The sequence below is a fragment of the Rattus norvegicus genome, chromosome 14 (assembly GCF_036323735.1).
Source record: "Rattus norvegicus strain BN/NHsdMcwi chromosome 14, GRCr8, whole genome shotgun sequence".
Lineage (NCBI taxonomy): Eukaryota > Metazoa > Chordata > Mammalia > Rodentia > Muridae > Rattus > Rattus norvegicus.
The window spans coordinates 44,213,017-44,232,079 of NC_086032.1; the positions used below are offsets into that span (position 1 = coordinate 44,213,017).

At 43.4% G+C, this 19,063-nt stretch overlaps 1 long non-coding RNA gene across 2 annotated transcripts; it reads right to left on the reverse strand.

Annotated features, from left to right (window-relative positions):
- Nucleotides 1-384: 384 nt before the first annotated feature.
- Nucleotides 385-18,771, reverse strand: LOC120096607 (uncharacterized). 2 transcript variants are annotated; one of them, XR_005493261.2, is made up of 3 exons: nucleotides 18,578-18,771; nucleotides 12,711-12,788; nucleotides 385-819 (listed from the first exon to the last, which is right to left on the reverse strand). It is a non-coding gene; the product is annotated as an uncharacterized LOC120096607 (long non-coding RNA). The 2 variants fall into 2 exon arrangements; XR_005493262.2 differs by lacking the exon at nucleotides 12,711-12,788.
- Between the last annotated feature and the right edge of the window lie 292 nt (nucleotides 18,772-19,063).

Consider the following 19,063-nt stretch of genomic DNA (forward strand, 5'->3'; position numbering starts at 1 on the left):
TACTGAACCTATGCTGAGATGATAAGGCTTTAGTACATAACAGGGAACACCTGCTCATAAAAGATAATCTCTTCATTCAGAATAAATGGTGCCTCACACGCGAAGAAGCTATTTAGATTGAATTATTGTTTCTGTATGCCATTGATTTCTCTGATCTACCCAAGATATTTTCTGAACTGCTGGCTGAGTGGCAGAAGCTGTCTGAACAAAACTTGGTTATCTGTATATTACGTACCGTGCCTTCAGAAGTCCCAGGTTCCAATGCCAGTCCCTCTATAAAGAATTATTATTTGTCGGGACCAATGCCACAAGATCATAATCTCAACTCTTTGGAAGGTTGAGGAAGGACTGCAAGTTCCAGGTCAACTCTATAGGCTTAGATTTCTTTCAAAACATATTTTATTTAGGGCTCTTATACACCTCAACCTCTCTTCTAATTCATCGACCAGAGGTAGGGGGGAAAGAAGGTTAATAGGAAAAGGGTGTTATAGACCCATTAGAAATAGTTTCTTGGGGCAAGTTCATTTTTTGTTGTCAGGATTTGAGTTCAATAGTAAACATCAAATATGGATTCATAGTGGTGGCTCAGCTCGATCCAGCAGAAACACCAAGACTCAGCCGAATCAGTCGGTATAAGTTAGCAGAAGTAGCCAGAATCAGCTGGAATACCATGAGAAGTTCTTTGGCGCACATCTCTCCATGAAGTGAAGACCAGCAAAGACCAGTGAAGCGTCGAATGGTATAACAATTCAAGAGATCCTCTCTGTTTGTGGGGTTCCATTTATATTCTTTCTAAACATCATCTGTCCTCTCAAGTGTCTGTTTTCAGAAAAAAACATCACATGACACAACTGAGTTGTTAAGGAAACCAGAAATTTCCACTTCACAATTGTCTCAGTCCAACTGAGAGAGATCCTGTCTCAAAATAAGACTTTTTTAAAGGGCAGGAATGTACTTTAAAAGTAGCACACTTTTCTTCACATGCATGTACAAAGCCCTGAGTCAATCCCTCATACCACGTACATACACACATAGGGCCAAAATATTGTCAGTCATTCTACCACACTTAGTAGTATAGTAGTATTTTCTATTGTTCATTATTGATTTGTTTTTTATCATTGTGTGTGTGTATTGTGGTGCTCCTGTGGAGGTTATAGGATAACTTTCAGGAATCCATCTTATTCTACCTTATGGAGACATACAGTCTCTCTCTTGGTTCTGTTGTGCTGTGTACATGGTTTAGCTGTCCCATGGGCTTCCAGAGAACCCTCCTGTCTCTGCTTACTCTCTCACCATAGGAGAACTGGAGTTACAAAGGCATGCCACCACATGTGGCTGTATGTACATGGGTTCCAAGGCTCAAATTCAGGTCATCGGGCTTACATTGAAAGTACTTTTACCTGCTGACCCATCTTGCTGGCCCTTATAATTGTGTTAACATGCACTGCTTCTAAAAGCAAGCCTTCATGGACACAGTCTAAAACTATAAACTAGTTTAGTGTCTCTAATCCGTAGTTCCTCAGCTCCAAGCTCTGTTCCAGTACCATCTGGTACATTGAGGAAGGTCAATTGTCACCTTTCTATTTCTTCATTCTAACAAATATAGACTGTGCCCTACCCTGCTCCACCAAACATTGGGAATATCAAGGGAGCTAAGGCTTCTATCAACACACTAGTCTGCCGCCTCCTGGGAAAGTAAATATCAAGGTATCCTGGGAGGTGGCTCTGTGGCACAGCATTTGTCAAGCATGCGTAAAGCCCTGGGTTCCATCACTAATGCTGGGGGATTGAGGGGACACCAAAGTTACACTGGGAGAGGATGCTGGAGGTGGGCTAGGGAAAGAGAAACCCCACATCCAGCAGATGAGATTGCAAAGAACATCTCAGCAGAAGAAATGGTGCAGAGGCTGACCTGGAGAGAATATGGAATGTGGAAGACTCATTAGAAAGGATGGGCAGGGCCCATGTGGATTCTGATGCTGGCTGCTGCATCCAACTGGAGAATGGCAGAAACTCTATTTCACATCCATGCCCTTGTACTCCTTCCCATGCATGTTCATGGATTCAGTCCATGACTACAAACTTATTCATATCCATGTCCTTCACAACTATACCCGTGAACTTCGTCTCATCTGTGATCACAAACTCTAGCCTACTCATATTCTATCCATGTTCATAAACCTGCATTCATGCATGCAAACTCCACTCCCATGTTCATGAACTATAATCCACCCATGTTCATGAATCCTGTCCCACTGATGGTCATGACCTCTATGTATCACATCCATATCCTCCATCCCTTCACTTGGCCCCAAATACCAAGTATCTGAGACTTTAGTCCTACAAGTACTTACAAAGTAAAGTAAAAGCTACCAGTGGGAAGTGTACACTTCGTACACAAGATGGCTGCCAGGTGGCAAGCAAGCAGGAGCACTCAAAACAGCCTGAGGACACGCGGAAAGAAAGAACTGCTCAGTTGTGGAACTGCCATAATTCCATGCTGAAGATAATTTGTTTCTCCCTAGACCTGGCTTTGGGAGGAGGAGAAACAGCACCAAGGCAGATCCCCAGCCTTGCCTCAGAGCCTGACATGGCATCTTGCCTCCAGGAAGGAGCTCCCCATAGCTGCACACCACACCCTACCCCTCCCTCTACTTCTTTGCCAGGCTGCACCTGGCCTCTGGCCTCACCTGCCCCACCCAGTTACACCCATGATTCCAACAGTGGCCAGCAAACACAACACTATCACCAATCTCAAAACAAAAGGAAGAAATTCAAGTCAAACCAGGTTCCAGCTGCCCTCAGCTGAGCTCCTGCAGCACTGTCTGCTGCTTCCAGCCTTCTGCTTCTCAAACCCAAGTTGAACGGCCAGATCCTATCTGGCTGCTCACTGGGCTATAAGGGTACCGTGTCCTTTCTGTGTCTGTGCCCGGCACCCCAGTCTGGATGGTACCACAGGTCCAGGAATGGCTGCAGCATTCCTACACATTGCACTGCCTTCTCTCAGTCCACTTGACATAGCACCTTGTCTGTCCCAACAGTTCAGCCGTATGGGTTAGGAATTTTCTAGCCCAGTTTTTTTTTCTCAGAAGCAGGACTTGAAACTCAGAATGGCACAGTCTTCCATGAGGTTAACACAGTTAGAAACAGAGCAGCTGACTACCTGAGTAAAGTAAGGCCTTTCTTGGAACGTCTGGTTTATAGGCCATGAGTAGACCTAATTTCCAGGTGTGACGTGGAAAGAGCCTTCTTTGGGTCGGTACCTGTCTGGCGGATCCACACCAGGCTGGGATGTGGCAGGATTTATGTTTACTGTCTCCTACCTCTTTCTGAAATGGAGCTATAGACTGGGCTCCTCAGAATTACCCAGACTTGCTTTGCAACCCTCCTTCTCCAGGGTCACACAGGCTTGGCGGGGGGAAGCCAGGACAGGGCAGGACACTGGACAGACATGGGGACCCGGAGACTAGCAGACAGGCCTGGTACACTTGTAAGCATCCATGCAGATCCTAGCACTGATGCAGACTGATGGAGACAAACAGGAGCCACTTCTGGACCAAAACACAGAGAGCACTGGCTGGAGGCTGGGGGGAATTAAAGAATAAGTATTTCATGGAAGCATCAAAATATTATTTATTTCAAAACATTTTTTTCTCTAATTCTCCAGGGAATGTAGCCTGCTGCTCTTTCTGATTTTTCTAAGAGCAGCCTTCAGCCACCCCTGAACAAAGGCCACCATCGGAACCACATTCCATAGCCCATCAGACGGATACATCACAAGGTGTGTCCAAAACAGCCTGGTTTATTGGCACCCTGACCCGGGGGTCAGAGGCTGGAGATAAAGCGTGACTCCAGGCTCTTGCCTTGGGGCTTTGGGAACAGCAAGCAAGGACCCAACCCTACACCAACCTGCCATTCTGGTTTATCAAGATGAAATTATTTTTGTTTGCAGCTGCACCCAGTGCTCCAACTGAAGAAGAAACAGGTCAGGAGCATCTAGCATGGTTTGACCCTTTCATGAAGGTTCCCTGCTCAGAGCAATGCTGAGGTCACATCTGCAACCAGGTCAGAAACAAACCTTTCAGGGACCCCAGGTGGTTCCCAAGGAATCCAGGGTAGAAGAGAAAGAGGCCTTCAGCATTGCTTCAAAGCAGTCTCCTTTTCTACCTACTGAAGACTATATAGCTAAGGGATGCATTAGCTTCCGGCATCGCTCATGCACACAGATTAAGACAAACTCAGCTGAAGTGCAAGGTTTCAAAAGGCTTAAGGACTTTGTTGAGAATCAGGTTGATAGCTATTCCTTCTTCTCCTTTTCTTTTTTTAACCTCTGCTTGCATTCAGACTCGAAAGAAATCAGCCCCATTAAATTAAAGGTAGTTTTCTCAGACAAGCCTGATGTTCATTAGCATAAGATGAGAGCTTTTTAGGTAAGTACTGAAGCAATTAGGCAGGGAAGAGTTATAGGCCTATTATAATCAGGGTCTAGGCCTACCTGGTTCCCTCCTTCCTCTCCTATCCCTCAGACAGGAAAGCCCCAAGCCAGGTAAATCATATGCTCATGGTTCTCACGTATAAGAACCTCAGATAAATGTTGGAATGTTGAATTTATCAAATACATAGAAAAGAAACTAATGTTTGTGAGTTTTCGTGAATTAGACGTTCTTTGATTAATATTTTTATACTACATTGACCTAGAGACAAGCCTGGAATATTTATCTTTCTTTTCCCTCCAGGAACTGTTTTCATTAGCAAGTATGGGTCTAAAATCATTTGAAGTGATGGTCAGGGGTGGGGTGGGGGTGACCCTGCTCTGGAAAGTATATATTGGAATAACCAAACTCAAGGCACATGGTTGTGGGGCTATCCTAGGTTCTTCATGTTAAGCATGTACATCCCATCAGTACCTCCCAGGCCTAGACCTGACATTCAGCTGTTGTATTCTGAGAGGGCTCTCGTGTTTTTTCCGACATGCTGGTGACTTTGCTGGTTGAAAACGGGAAGATTATTCTATGTAGATCTCGAACCCTAGAGGGCCTCTGAGGCCTAACTTTGCTCATTGTTTCTTCCACCACTTGAGCCTTGATTAATGTTTGAGGAGAGCCACACAGGCAGCTAATCCCCTGCTCTGGCCATGCACTTTATCTACTAAGTATCTCACACCCAGAGGCTATTTGGGGGAAGGCATGGAGACATAGCCCAACACCTTTCAGTGAGAAACAGACTCTCAGAGGCATGCCTGGATTAGAAGGAGTGACCTAGAGATCAAAGATTTCTGTTTTCATGGTATTTCTCATATTAGATGCCTCTTTGCCTACAGTTACAGAAGCACCTAAGCTTTCTGTATCCAAGACATTATCTTCACTGCTGCACAGAGAAGTGGCATTTTCCAGGGCATTTTCACACACTATAGAGCTATAATTGAATGAAAATGTTTCTAGACGTCTTGGGGATGGGGAGAGGAGTTGGGAAACCTTCTAATCTGCTTGGTCACTTGTCATGGCCAGATTCCAGAATTTCGCTGCTGTTGTTTTCTTTTCTGTCCCTTTGTCCTTGTGCGCAAATGCTTTCAAAGGTTATCTTAGTAAGGGTTTCTATTGCTATGAGGAAACACCATGAATAAGTAACTCCTATAAAAGAAAGTATTTAATTGGCGGCTTCCTTACAGTTTCCAAGGTTTAGTTCTCCATCATCATGGCAGGAAGCATGGTGCTAGAGCAATGACTGAGAGTTTTACATCCTAATTCATAGGCAGCAGGCAGAAAAACACTGGGTGTGGGCTTTTGGAACCAAAGCCCAGCCCTCGGTGACACACTTCCTCCAACAGGCCACACCTCCTAGTCCTTCTCAAACAGTTGACAAGCAGGGTTGGGGTGGAGGTGTGGCTAAGCATGCAAATTTATGAGCCTATGGGGGCCATTCTCATTCAAACCAATACAAAGGGTGTGGGATGAATTCTGGTAATCTCGGCACTCAGGAGGTAGCGTGAAAGAGGATCACAAGTGGAACCTGATCTTAAAAACAGAGAGGCCGGGCTGGAGAGATGGCTCAGCGGTTAAGAGCGCTGTCTGCTCTTCCAGAGGTCCTGAGTTCAATTCCCAGCACCACATGGTGGCTCACAACCACTTATAATCAGGTCTGGTGCCCTCTTCTGGCCTGCAGGAGTACACGCAGGCAGAAAGCTGTATGATGTATACATAATAAATAAATAAATTTATTAAAAAAAAAAAACAGAGAGGCCAATGCTCCAGTGGCTGGCTTCACGCCTGTTCACATCTGAGTGACGATAATTTTTGATCCAGTGACTAATGAAGGAGAAGAGTGGAGGACATGAAATGGAGAAGGGGAATAGGTTGATCTGTGAGGGTTTTGACGGAGAACGATGATGGATACAGTCAAAATACACTGTTTATAAAATTCTCAAAGAATACATTCTTTAAAATGTATAATTTTTGTAACTTAAAAATTATAAGATAAAATTCTTGAAATTTTACTCTTAAAATATTTTTTAAGGGGCTGGGGATTTAGCTCAGTGGTAGAGCGCTTACCTAGGAAGCGCAAGGCCCTGGGTTCGATCCCCAGCTCCGAAAAAAAGAACCAAAAAAAAATATTTTTTAAATTATAAAAGAACAGTGGTCAAGTGGACAGTTCAAGGTCACAGTGCACAGACATAGACACAATAAACAGAAAGGACTAATTTGGAATAGTTGAGAATTTTATCATTTTAGCTGTGTTTTATGCAGAGAGTTACTGAAATTTTCCAGTTTAAGCCAGTATCTGAACACAGTACCAGCATGAGTTTTTTTTTGTTGTTGTTGTTGTTTTTTTTTTTTGTTTTGTTTTGTTTTTTTTTAATTTAAGGTGTAGTTTTCGGTTCTGATTTAACAGAGAAATGTCCCACATAGGCTCACCTATTTGATCTACATTTAGTGGCGCTTTTGGGGGAGGATACAGAACTTTCAGGAGAAGGTTTGCTTAAAGAAGGTAGTCAAACTAGAGCGTATCTCTCTTCCTGGTTATGCTGTCTGCTTTCTGCATGTGACTGAGATTCGATCTCTTGTTTGTCATCTCTGACTGCCATGCCCTCTGCACCATTGTGGACTCTAGCCCACTGGAGCCATAATCTGAAGTAAACCCTTTCTTCTATAAGTTGATGTTTTGGTCATGGTAGTTCATTGAAGCAACATAAAAATAGCTAACACTATATGTATGTATACACACACACACACACACACATGTATATATATTTTAAATTGACTCTCTGAAATAATCTCTGGGGGCTTTAAAACATTGTTACTTTGTCAAGCTTGGTAGCTTAAAGAACATGAGAGCTAAACCAACTTGAAACACAGATGAGAGTTCTTGAGCCAGTGGCAAGGGGCTCTCATGAGAATGTGAGATCTCTCAGCTGATCAGACCAGAACACAAGCCACTTGACTGGAGAGTGCCTAGGCATCAGCTCATCAAGTCAGCAACAGTGAGGATAGTGTGTCTGACCACATTAACATATAGGATGGTTACTTGCCAAAATGTGGTGGAAAGTTGGGGAAAGTCACTAAGATTAAAGATCACACATGCGTGCACGCACACACGCATGCATCAATGGTTTAAGTCACCTGCTATAGAAATACAGAAAATCCAAACCCACGAACTACTGATCCTATCTCTTTCTGTGTAAAAAATGAAACTAAACTGGTCAGCAGTTGGTTGTAGCTAGTAGAGGAGAAGGCTGACTGGATTTTGCTATGCCTTTTGGTCCTTAGTTTTTCACCAATTTCACAGCTGCTACCAGAGTCAGCAGCCTGGAAGGCCTGGGTGTTTCTGTGTGGACTCAGACTCACTCAGCTACTTTGCAAAGAGCACACACATCAAGTGGAGAAGGTGCCAGCTCTCCTAGAGTTCTGGTTCAATGTCACAGTGCACAGACATAGACACAATAAACAGGAAGGACTAGGAAGGTAAGAGAGTAGGAGACATGGAGTCACGGAAGAGGCTGGTGTCCTGGGCAACGTGTTCAAGGAAGTTGTTTCGAATATAGAAACTTTGAATGACTGAAAGCCAAGTATTCTAGAAAGAAGAGTGCAGAATATAAGTGGAGATTGGGGAGCAGGGCCAACATACTTCAAAAACAGCAAGGAATCAGTGGAGGGGCAAATGGCAGGAAACGTGGAAACCTGGAAGGCACTAGACTTTTCTGGTTGTACTGAAGGACTTAGGAAAGCCCTGGAAGGTTTGAGCAGAGAATGGTCTGACTTGACTGGCCCTTCCATCCCTTCATGCTGAATACCGAGGAGAGACCAATCAGAGCAATGACAGGAGTTGGGAAATCAGGCAGGCGCTACTGCTCAACTGTCCAAGCAAGAGATAGCGAAGGCTAGAATCAGGACAGCGGTGGCAGAGGTGATGAGAAGGGAGTAGTTGGATTCCAAATTTCTTCAGGAGTACAGTTGGTAAGTTGGAGGTAGAATTTAGAAGGAAGGAAAGCATGAGATGGCTCTGAGGTAACTAAGGTGAATGAAAACATGGAGGTGGGATCTGTCGTTTACTGAGGTGGGCGTTTAGAAGAGAAACAGGTGTCTTCCCAGCAGGGTCCAGAGTTTGGTGTGGAAAGGATAAGGTTTAAGGAGTACACCACACAGAGATAAAGTTCTGGAGATAATGACAAGATGAACATCTGAGCTACCATTTGTGAAGAAGATGCAGGTACCCAGCTACAAACCACGGAGCTGGAGAGATGGGACTCAATCCCAGGAGGCTAGCGAGCGCCACAGCAAACCAAGGCTATTCTTGAGGTTGGAAGCCTATTGATATTTGTGTCTGGAGTTCTGGGTCTCTCCTGGGATCTGTCACTCACTTGTCCTTTTCCAACCCTCTCCCTCTGGATGACTAGTCTGTGCCTGTTCCACCACTACGTTTCAGAAGCATGTGGCTTTTCCAGGTTGGCAGGGTCACAGGTAGAAAGGGATTTCCTGAATCTTCCTTTGAGTCTCCTCTGTATCATCCAATAGATGATATTTAGAGCTTTGAGAGGGAAGACTCTGGGACAGGTTAGGACCCGAGGCTATCAGAGGGCTGAATGTACCTGGAACAGAAGAAGACCATGAGTTTTGGGGGTGGGGGGCCAGAGACTGAACACTATAGGGCAAATATTGGTTCCTCCAATTCATTTTTAGAAATCTGTTCCCCCAGTGTGATCAACTTAAGAAATAGGCTTTGGGGGTTGGGGATTTAGCTCAGTGGTAGAGCGCTTGCCTAGCAATCGCAAGGCCCTGGGTTCGGTCCCCAGCTCCGAAAAAAAAGAAAGAAAAAGAAAAAAAGAAAAAAGAAACAAACAAACAAACAAAAAAGAAATAGGCTTTGGCCAGTGATTGGGCCAGTGGGGTGAGTCCCCATGAAAGGGATTAGTGTCCTTAGTATATTTTTCTTCTTTCATTTCTTTTGGGGCATGTGTTGTGTATGGGTGTGTGCACACTTGCGGGGAACACACACGTGACTATGTATGTGTTCACACATAAGTGCATGCACGTGCAGGCTCAAGGTTGATGTTGGAAATTATACTCAATTGCTCTTCTAGTTCATTTGCTGGGGGAGGGGGTCTCTCTGTCAAACCCACAGGCTGCAGATAGGACTAGTGTCTCTAGCCAGCTTGCTCTGGGATCCCCTGTCTTTACCTTCTAAAGCCAGAGTTAGAGGTGGCCCTCACAGATACCCAGCATTAACATACTTCTGGAGATCAGAACTCTGATCTTCAGACTTGCACAGCAAGCATTTTAGCCACTGAGCCATACCCCTCTGCTTCTAATGAGTGTCCTTGTAAAGAAACCTAGAGACCTTGTTCCTTTCTACTGCAGGGGTGTGGCAATGAAGGTTTCTGTGGACTTTAAACATAGCATCCGAGGCAATCTGATCTTGGACTTGTAGCCTTAAGAACTCTGAGGACTGAATCCACTGCACCAGGCTGTGTAGGCTGAGACATTGTATTACAGCCTCCTAGCTGGACTGAGATGCCTCCTTGTAGCGGACATTTTAGCAAGCAATGTCCTTACTCAGTGTTATCTGGAGAGCAGAAACACGGAGAACAAATGAAGGAGTGAAAGGAAATCCTCAAAGCCATTCCATACAGCCCCCATGCACAGAAATAATCTGAAAGAGATAATTTGCAGACTCAGAGAACGATAACATAACAGGTCTGCAATCCCCAGAACCCCTTCCTATGGCATCAGAACCAGTTTGAACAGGCTTCAAAGAAGGTATTGGGGGCGGGGCTGGTTTCCAGCAGGATGAGGAATAGCGACAACCAGATTGCATTTCTTCGCTTAAATGTGAGCTGGCTCTATACAAATGTGACATGGTGCCGTACTTTAGAATCGTCTCTACTGAGTTAAATCTCCAGCCCTCTGCCTTCTTTAAGTGCAGAGACAGTTCAGAGGGTAATAGCATACAGATAATGTAATGTAAGAAAATGAGGCATTTAAAGCTGGTAATGGGGACATCTACCTGTGATCCCAGCAACTGAAAGGCTAAAACAGGAGAATCTCAGGGTGAGTCTAGCCTGGATTACTGAGACCATGTGGTAGAGAAAAAGAGAACTGGGGAGAGGAAGAGAAGGAAAAGGAGAAGGCAGGGGAAACTGGAACAGAGAAAGATGCCTGGGTGCATGGGAAGTAAAAAGCATCCTATACTGGATCCAAATTGCTACGTGCTGAGCCTGCAGCCACCCAGACCTTGCACCAAACAAGGGACCTGTTATATCCGGCTCTGAAAGGCCCAGGAAAAGCCTCTCTGAAGAGGAAAGGAAGCTGCCAGAGCCCCTTCCTCACACCCGAGCAGGGCAGACAGGGCCTCAATCCCTGGCTGCTGACAGAGGTCTCCTCATCCCTCCATTTTCTCACTATCAAACCACACCACAGCCATTGGACCTCCACCACCCAAATAAACACAGGGCTCGATTATGTGTCTGAGAGTTAACACGGGCTATAATGCCGTGGGTCACATGGGTTAATTCAGAAGGAAAACAAATGCAATCATGCCATTAATCATTGACTGGCGATCTTAACTCCCACGATAGGCTGAACACTGAGACTTTCTTCGACAGAACAGTAATAAAAGAGGGTGGCCCCCGTGGAGCTCCTGGCAGCTCTCTAATCAGAGGAGATTTCAGGGGCCGTGGATTTCACACTGGCAATTAAGCTTCGGGGCTAAATCAACGCGCAGACCTGGCATATTTCCCTAAGCCCTATACTCAATAATTCCATAGCTTGGAAGTACACAGCACGAAGGCAGCTGATTCTCACTGCTGCAAAGCAAGGACACAGAAGTTCACATTCCCCTTGGTGGGCCCGGGCAGGGCACCTTGGCAACTTTGCCGAGTCTGATTTCAATTCCCTACATCTGTGCCCCAAAGACTCGGTTCTCCAGGAGATGTTCGGCAGCAGGAAGGTCCCTCTGTGATTGATCTATTAGCTCCAAAATCTTTACTTACAGCTTCAAAGACATTGTATCGCTGGAATAAAACCAGTTTCATGGAGGTGAATCAAATCTCCCATAACGACATTTTGTTGACCTTATAAACGTCAACCCCAAAGCTTTTGGAGGTTAGATGAGGAATAGGTTGACATGGCTGAGAAATACTCTTTTTGCTTCAAAAACAACAAAATAAAACAAAACCTAGACTACAATTACCTTTATCTCCAGACCTCAAAACATATGGGAAGAACCACATTTTAAAAAGGGAAGGAGAGGGCTGGAGAGACGGCTCAGCCCTTAAAGGTTAGTCTCACAACCAAAAAAATTGAAGGAGGGGGCTGGGGATGTAGTTCAGTTTACAGAGTGCTTTCCTAGCGTCTGTTATATCCTGGGTTCAATTCCCTGAATCTCCTGAACGAGACATTGTAGCATACACCTGTAATCTCAGCATTTGGTTGGTAGAGTTAGGGGGATCAGAGGTTTAAAGTCATTCTTTGCCATATAAAAAATGTGAAGCCAACCCAGGCCACAAAGGAGCCTGTCTTTTAAGAGAGAGAGAGAGAGAGAGAGAGAGAGAGAGAGAGAGAGAGAGAGAGAGAGAGAGTCTGTGTTGATGTCGAGCGACTACCTCAAGGTCTATCATAGTCCCTAGCACTGCACTGAATAGGGGTTGAATGACTATTTGAGGAACCAAACACAAAGCCTGGGTTTTGTCCATTTGTAATAGAGTAAAATCTTCCTTCCCACAAACAAACATTCCAACACAAGCATTGTTCACAAGTGCACATACAGACTGCTTCAGGTAGAAGATGGGAGCCTGCTCCAGAAAGTTCTCTCTCTCTCTCTCTCTCTCTCTCTCTCTCTCTCTCTCTCTCTCTCTCTCTCTGTGTGTGTGTGTGTGTGTGTGTGTGTGTGCCTCTGTGTGTCTCTGTCTCTCTCTTTCTCTCTGTCTCTCTCTCTGTCTCTCTCACACACACACAGAGTTATTTCAAACATTTGCTAAGAATGTTCTGTGTGCCAGACAATGAACTCAAATTCTCCAAACAAACCTGTGAACTGAACACAATATTTTTAATATTCCCACATTCAGGTGAAGAAAAAAGTCACAAGAAAGTTGAGTGGCATGTGTAAAGTCATCACACAGCTGGTAAGGATGTCAGAAATGAGGTGAGAACCTAGGTGTTTTGACTCTGCCAACCTCTCCTAGACTTCCGTAGTCTGTCTCTCCAAATGTGCTATCTTACCAGTTTATCAAGATGAGATGACTTTTCAGATGTATCCATAGGAACTCACTCCCCCTCTTGAAATATCTGTTGATTCCACTAAAGGAAAAAACAATAAAACGTCTTAAACCTCTTTAGTAACTGAACATCCCAACAGAAGGGGGCTGGGGTGTGGATCTTAGGTGTTGCTGGGTTTGGATGGCAGTGGGCTTTTCCAAGAGCACTTTTCGGTCACAGCAATGTAGAGTTGTCTCCCATATCTCTGTGTCTGCCCCCTTGTCTCCCCACTAGCAACATCTGCTGTCAGAGTGGGACCTTCATCACAATTAATAAGCCAACCATGACACGTCGTTATCATCCAAGTTCATTTGTCACATGAGGGTTTTCTTTGGTGGTGTTCAGTTGTGGGTGTGGATGAATATGTAATGTCACACACACACATACAGTTGGCACAGTACCTCATAGTCATGACAAAGAGTTCTTCTTAATCTTGGGCAAGCCTCCTGGGTATGTCAGGAGCACAGGGACCCTGTGCAGATGGCGGGCCATCTTCAAGAGTCTCAGCTACTTGTCTCTCTTTCCGATTCTTCCTTTAAGTGTTGTTGGTTTCTGCCACCAAGACCACCAGTAAATAGGATCATATAGGATCAGAGAGATGGCTCAGTGGTTAAAATGTGTGCTATGCAAGCATGATGGCTTGAGTTCAGACTCCTAGGATCTGTGGGGTCTACTTTTATTTTGTTCAAAAGCAACTCGAGGAAGAAAGGGTTTGTTTTACTTACACTTCCATTTCTGAGGGAAGTCAGGGACAGAACGTGAAGCAAGAGTCATGGAGAAACACTGCTTGCTGACTCTTTCTTACCCACTCATTAGTTTGTACTTAGCTAGCCTTACTATGAAGCCCACTGCTCACACTGTGCTGGCTCTCCTGTAATAACTAACACAATCAAGAAAATTCCTCACAGACAATCCACTAACAGACCAACCTGATAAATATACTCAAATGAGATTATTTTGCTCCCGGGTGATTCTAGGCTATGTCAGGTCGTTAAGGCTAATTGGACATTCTCTCCCTTGTCACTTGACATACAAGTATATCATTTTAAGTCATAATCTTTCTTTTTTGTTACCATGATCTCATATTAATATTTAAGTATAAAATACAGCCCAACTTTTAAACGTTCCACAGACTTTACATTTTCAACTTGTTAAAAATATAAGGTGTTTTTGAAAATTCAAAGTGTCTTAATTGTGAGCTCATGTTAAATCAAAAGTAAATTACATACAATTTCATTCCAAAAGGGAAGAACCAGGGCATATGAACAATTACATCAAAGAAAAACAAAACCCACCAGTATAAGTTCACACCCTGTATTATAGTTCAGTGTCTATGATTGTGGCCTCGCTCATGATGGTGGACTCACTAGTGATCTTCTGGACTCCAAAGGCCTTGGGCAGCCCTAGTTCTCCACTCTGCTGTTCACAGCACATCCAGCTTGTCCTGTATGTTCAGGTTTGATGTACTCTGCATTTTCCATTGTCTTTGGTAGATCTCCCAAGGTCTTGGCATGTCCAACATCCTAATCTCCACTGAAACAGGCTGACTTTCACCAATGGCTTCTCCCAGCCTCTTCTCAGGGATTCTGCCCCTGTCACATGGTGCCAAGCCTCAACCCCTCTCTATGACCCTCTCAGAATTTCAACTTTCATGCCTTTAAAATAAATACCATAAAGATGACTCTTACACATCCTGTGTAAGAGATGCAGCCTTGGCCATCCTGAACCAAAGCATCCATTTGTCAGCCTTGAAGAAATGCTTCCCCAAAGACTCCACATCAATGATACTGATCCTTTATTAATCACAATTAATTTCTCAGTCCCAGCTAACCAGCATTCACTGCTCCAATGATGCATAAAAGGTTTCACTTCAGAAATTCTGATCCCTTGTTCTTCACAGCTGGTTCTTCAGCATAGCTGACCAGCAACCACAAATACTTGAAAATACATTACACAAAGGATTCCTGGCCTAGTTCTTAATTAACACTTGCTCCTCTCCGAAACCTCACAAGTCTCTCAGCATTGCTATCTTCCAAGCTCTCACAGGAGATAGCCCAATTAAGCTCTGCTAGCAGTTGAAATGTGAGCTCTCAGCTGCTGCCCCAGCCAGCATGCCCACTGCTTGATGCTCTGTGCCCCACCATGATGGACTCTTAACCTCTGAAACCATACCTCAAAATAGACTCCTTCTTTTATAGATTGTTTTCGTCATGCTGTTTCATCATAGCAATTGAAAAATAAATAACTAACACAGAGGTCAGGTTAGCACTAATAGTTGGGGGACTATTGCTGTGAAAAACCCGATGTGTGTGTGTGTGTGTGTGTGTGTGTGTGTGTGTGTGTGCATGTGTGTGCATGTGTGTGTAATTTTTAAGAAATAAAACATTAAATTTAAAATTAAAATAGATTCAGAATGAAATTTATAATATAAATAATAAACCATCATTGTCTGTAATATAAAAAGAAAATCATCAAATTTCCAAAGAGAGAGAAAGTGTGCGAAGAAAGGCACACTTATATATAACAGAGAAAATAAATAGCTCAGCAGAGAGCTCATCCAAACAGCAAAATCATTTAATTATAACCAGAAAATGCAAATTTGCACCACCATAAGTTTATCACCTGATTCCTGTTACCTGCTTCCTCCCCCCAAAAAACCAAAACATTAAAACTGAAAATATTAAGTGACCAGAGATCCCATAACAGAGGGGACTTTCCATTCACTGATGATAGAAACACAATGGCCTTTGTGAAAAGTGGTCTGTCTGACAGTGCAATTAAAATCCAGTAAGTGTCATCTACCCTCTGATGTCTAGTCCACTCTGGGGAACCATCCTATGAACGTTAATAGCAGCACTGGAGAAGGAGTGTTTGCAAGGATATGTATTGTAGCCTTGTTTGTAAAGACAAAATGTGAAAGAATGACCACCAATGGGCAGATGGTCCAATCAATTGTGTTTATCCATACCAACAAAAGGTTTGTGCAGCCCTCAGAGTAATGAAGAATGGCTTTATCACTTGGCTTTGAGAGACTTCCACAAAGCATTGTCGAATAAAACGTACAAGTGTGCATAAAATGAACATTCTTTTAGGCTTAATAATGTCACATCTTCATTTGTATAGTTACAGTCACAGATGAAAATTTGTCAGAATAATATTATAGGATATAAACATGACAAAGAGCAACCTCAGGAAGAGAAGAAGAAAAAAAGGCAAAAGGAACAAGGGAGATAAAACCACAGGCTATATTAATATCTATGGAAAATCATATGTGAGCTTGTTAATGAAAGAACTATTTTTTATTATTTACATTTTAAGTTGGAGAGAAAAGGAAGGATGGTCAGAGAACATTTTGTCTCATTGTCAGTGAGAAATCAGCCCCATAAAGCTAGAGTAGGACAGGATCTGTGACACGTGTGTGCGTGCATGTGCGTGTGCGTGTGTGTGAGTGTGTGTGAGTGTGTGTGTGTACATGTGCATGTGCCTGTGTGTGTGTGGTGTGTGTGTGTGTATTGGTACCAGAGAATCGCTGCTCTGGGTACATGTAGTGAACTTTGGTTTAGTCCCATCTTTCCCTCTCTCTCTTTCCTCTTCCTGAAATCCTCTCTGAGTGAGCAGACATGCAAACCTGGGAGATCATAAAGGAACCATCAACACAAACAACCAAAGACACACAGATACTGCCATCAGATGTGAATCCAAAGGCCTGGAAGCAAAGGGCAGGTGAGACACAGAAAGGCAAAGAGGGAGAGGAAACCAGAGTGGCTAATGTGTCTTTCCATCCAGTGACAGAGCATCTCTCCTACCATCAATAAGACATTTAAAAAACCATCTCCAAAGTGGGAAAGGAAGGCCTGTCCTTAGACAGCCATAGAAGAAAAGCGAGAGCTTAGATGGCTAAGCCGCTTTGGTACTGGAGCTTGAGAAAGGCTTTGGTGTCATGGAACTTCTGTTTTGACAAGAGCTTTAAAGCTAGATCTCAGTCAACATAGGAAGAATTAGGAATGCCCTGCACAGATCTGAGGCCTCATAGATCAGCACTGTCAGCATTAGGGAAAACTATAAATAAACTAACTCTAAAGAAGAGGAAATAATATCAGGGCAGAGATTAATCAGTATAAATATACACATACAATAGACAGGATGCATAAATTTCAAGTTATTGTTTCAAGTCATGTAGACCTGCCTAACCTCTGGCAGTCCCAATTCAAAGAGAAAGAGAGCAATAATGTTTTTACAATGACATTCTGTGTGAATAGAGTAATATAACTATAGTTATGTGAGTATTAAAATGACAGGGTGTGGGGTTTTAACCTCCTGATTCCCTACCTTCCTCTTTATATACACACTGCATGTGTGAGTTTCCTTACCCTAAAAACAGCCTTTCATCACTGGTAAAACAGCAAAGCAAACCAAAAAATGCAGGTTGTTATAAATAGATTTACATCAAAGCAGAAAGAGTCTTAAAAATACTAAAATGCTATCAAAAACAAAAGCAGAAAAATTGCAAATTTATGAAAGACATTGAAAGTTAAATTCATAATTTAAAAATCTTCTAACAAAGTAAATATATTATCTCAGGCTCAGATAAATCTTCTACACAATAGAAAGGTGGATGACTCCTCCCATTGTATAAGCAGGAACACATACTAGAAATCAAGGCCACTTTGAAGATCACAAGGCAGCTACTGTATCAGCACCAAGCCTACTGTCTGCTGCCGTGCTCTGTCCCCATTGTGATGCTCACAGACTCTAACCCTCTGGAACCATAAACTCTTTCTTTTACAAATTGCCTGATCATGGTGTTTTATCGTAATAGAAAAGTTACTAATACGAGTTATGTAGATTCAAATATTTTGAAGTCCAAGGTACATTTGCATGTAACATAACATTCTTGGAGAAACACACATAGAAGGCTCAAAGACTCTGCCTAATATTGTAGAAAAACTAAAGAAGAGTGTGCTGCCTGGTTTTATGTCAACTTGACACAGAAACTGGAGTTATCTGAGAGGAGAAAAACCTCATTTGAGAAAATGTACCCTTAAGATTTGGCAGAGGATATTTTCTTAGTTACTGATGGGAGAGGGCCCAGCCCATTGTGGGCGGTTCCATCCCCTGGGCTAGTGGTCCTGCATTCTACAAGAATGCAAGTTTAGCAAGCCATGAGTAGCAAGCTAGAAAGCAACACCCCACCATTGTCTCTGCATAAGCTCCTGCCTCCAGGCTCCTCCCATTTGAGTTCCTGTCCTAACATCCGTCCATGATGAGCAGTGATACAGAAGTGTAAGCCAAATAAATCCTTTCCTGCCCAACTTGCTTTTTAATCATGGTGTTTTGTTGCATATGTAGAAACCATAAGACATGCAACATTGTAGGCTTACAACAAGTTACTAGATACTGTCAAAATCTCATATATTATTGCCCAGCCACAGTGGGCACATAGCAGCCTCTTTTAAGAGACCATGCAGCTCCTGTTCCTTCCACTGCTTCCAGTCCCCCATATACTGCCCTGCAGGCATTTGAGAGTTCCATAAAGGTTCCTCCCAATGACCCCCATCCTGGTCCCCCACACAGTGCCTTTTCTATCAATTTCCACCAGCAGCTTCTAGAAACAATGAAAAGAAACACCATTGTGCAGAAATAGAAACCCTTTTCCAGATACAGATCTGGTCTTGCGGGCTAAAGATACTTCTAGCAATCCACTGGAGGAAAGACAGGGGAAGAGGTCTTTTGACTGTGACTGTCGTGAGTCTTTCACAATCATCCATGGGTCACACACACACACACACACACACACACACATTTTGCTTGTTGAGTTTCAAGGACACTACCTCACACTATTGGTCCATCTCCAAAGTCCCCTTCTAAAAATGAACTTGCTCCGTCTCCTCCCAAGTTTCAGCTTCAACCGTTTGCTTTTAAATACTTGCAGTGTCTAAGATTTAAATGTAAGCCCACAGTTTCTCAATTCCGACAGTCCCCAGACTCAGGACAAAGGAAGACTTTCTGTGATGAGTAGGTTCCCAATTCAGGGAAATTTTGAGACTTCTGATCATTCAAGTTCCCAGCTTGAATTTCCTTCCTCTTTCTTGCCAGTTTTGTTTGAGGAAGGTTTTACTCGAGTGAATCATTGTTAAAAAATTAAAAGCAGGGGTTGGGGATTTAGCTCAGTGGTGGAGCGCTTGCCTAGGAAGCGCAAGGCCCTGGGTTCGGTCCCCAGCTCCGAAAAAAAAAAAAAAAAAAGAAAAGAAAAAGAAAGTTAAAAGCAAGACAACTCTTGACTGTCTGCTAGAATCTGGACTTTAAATATCTGCCCT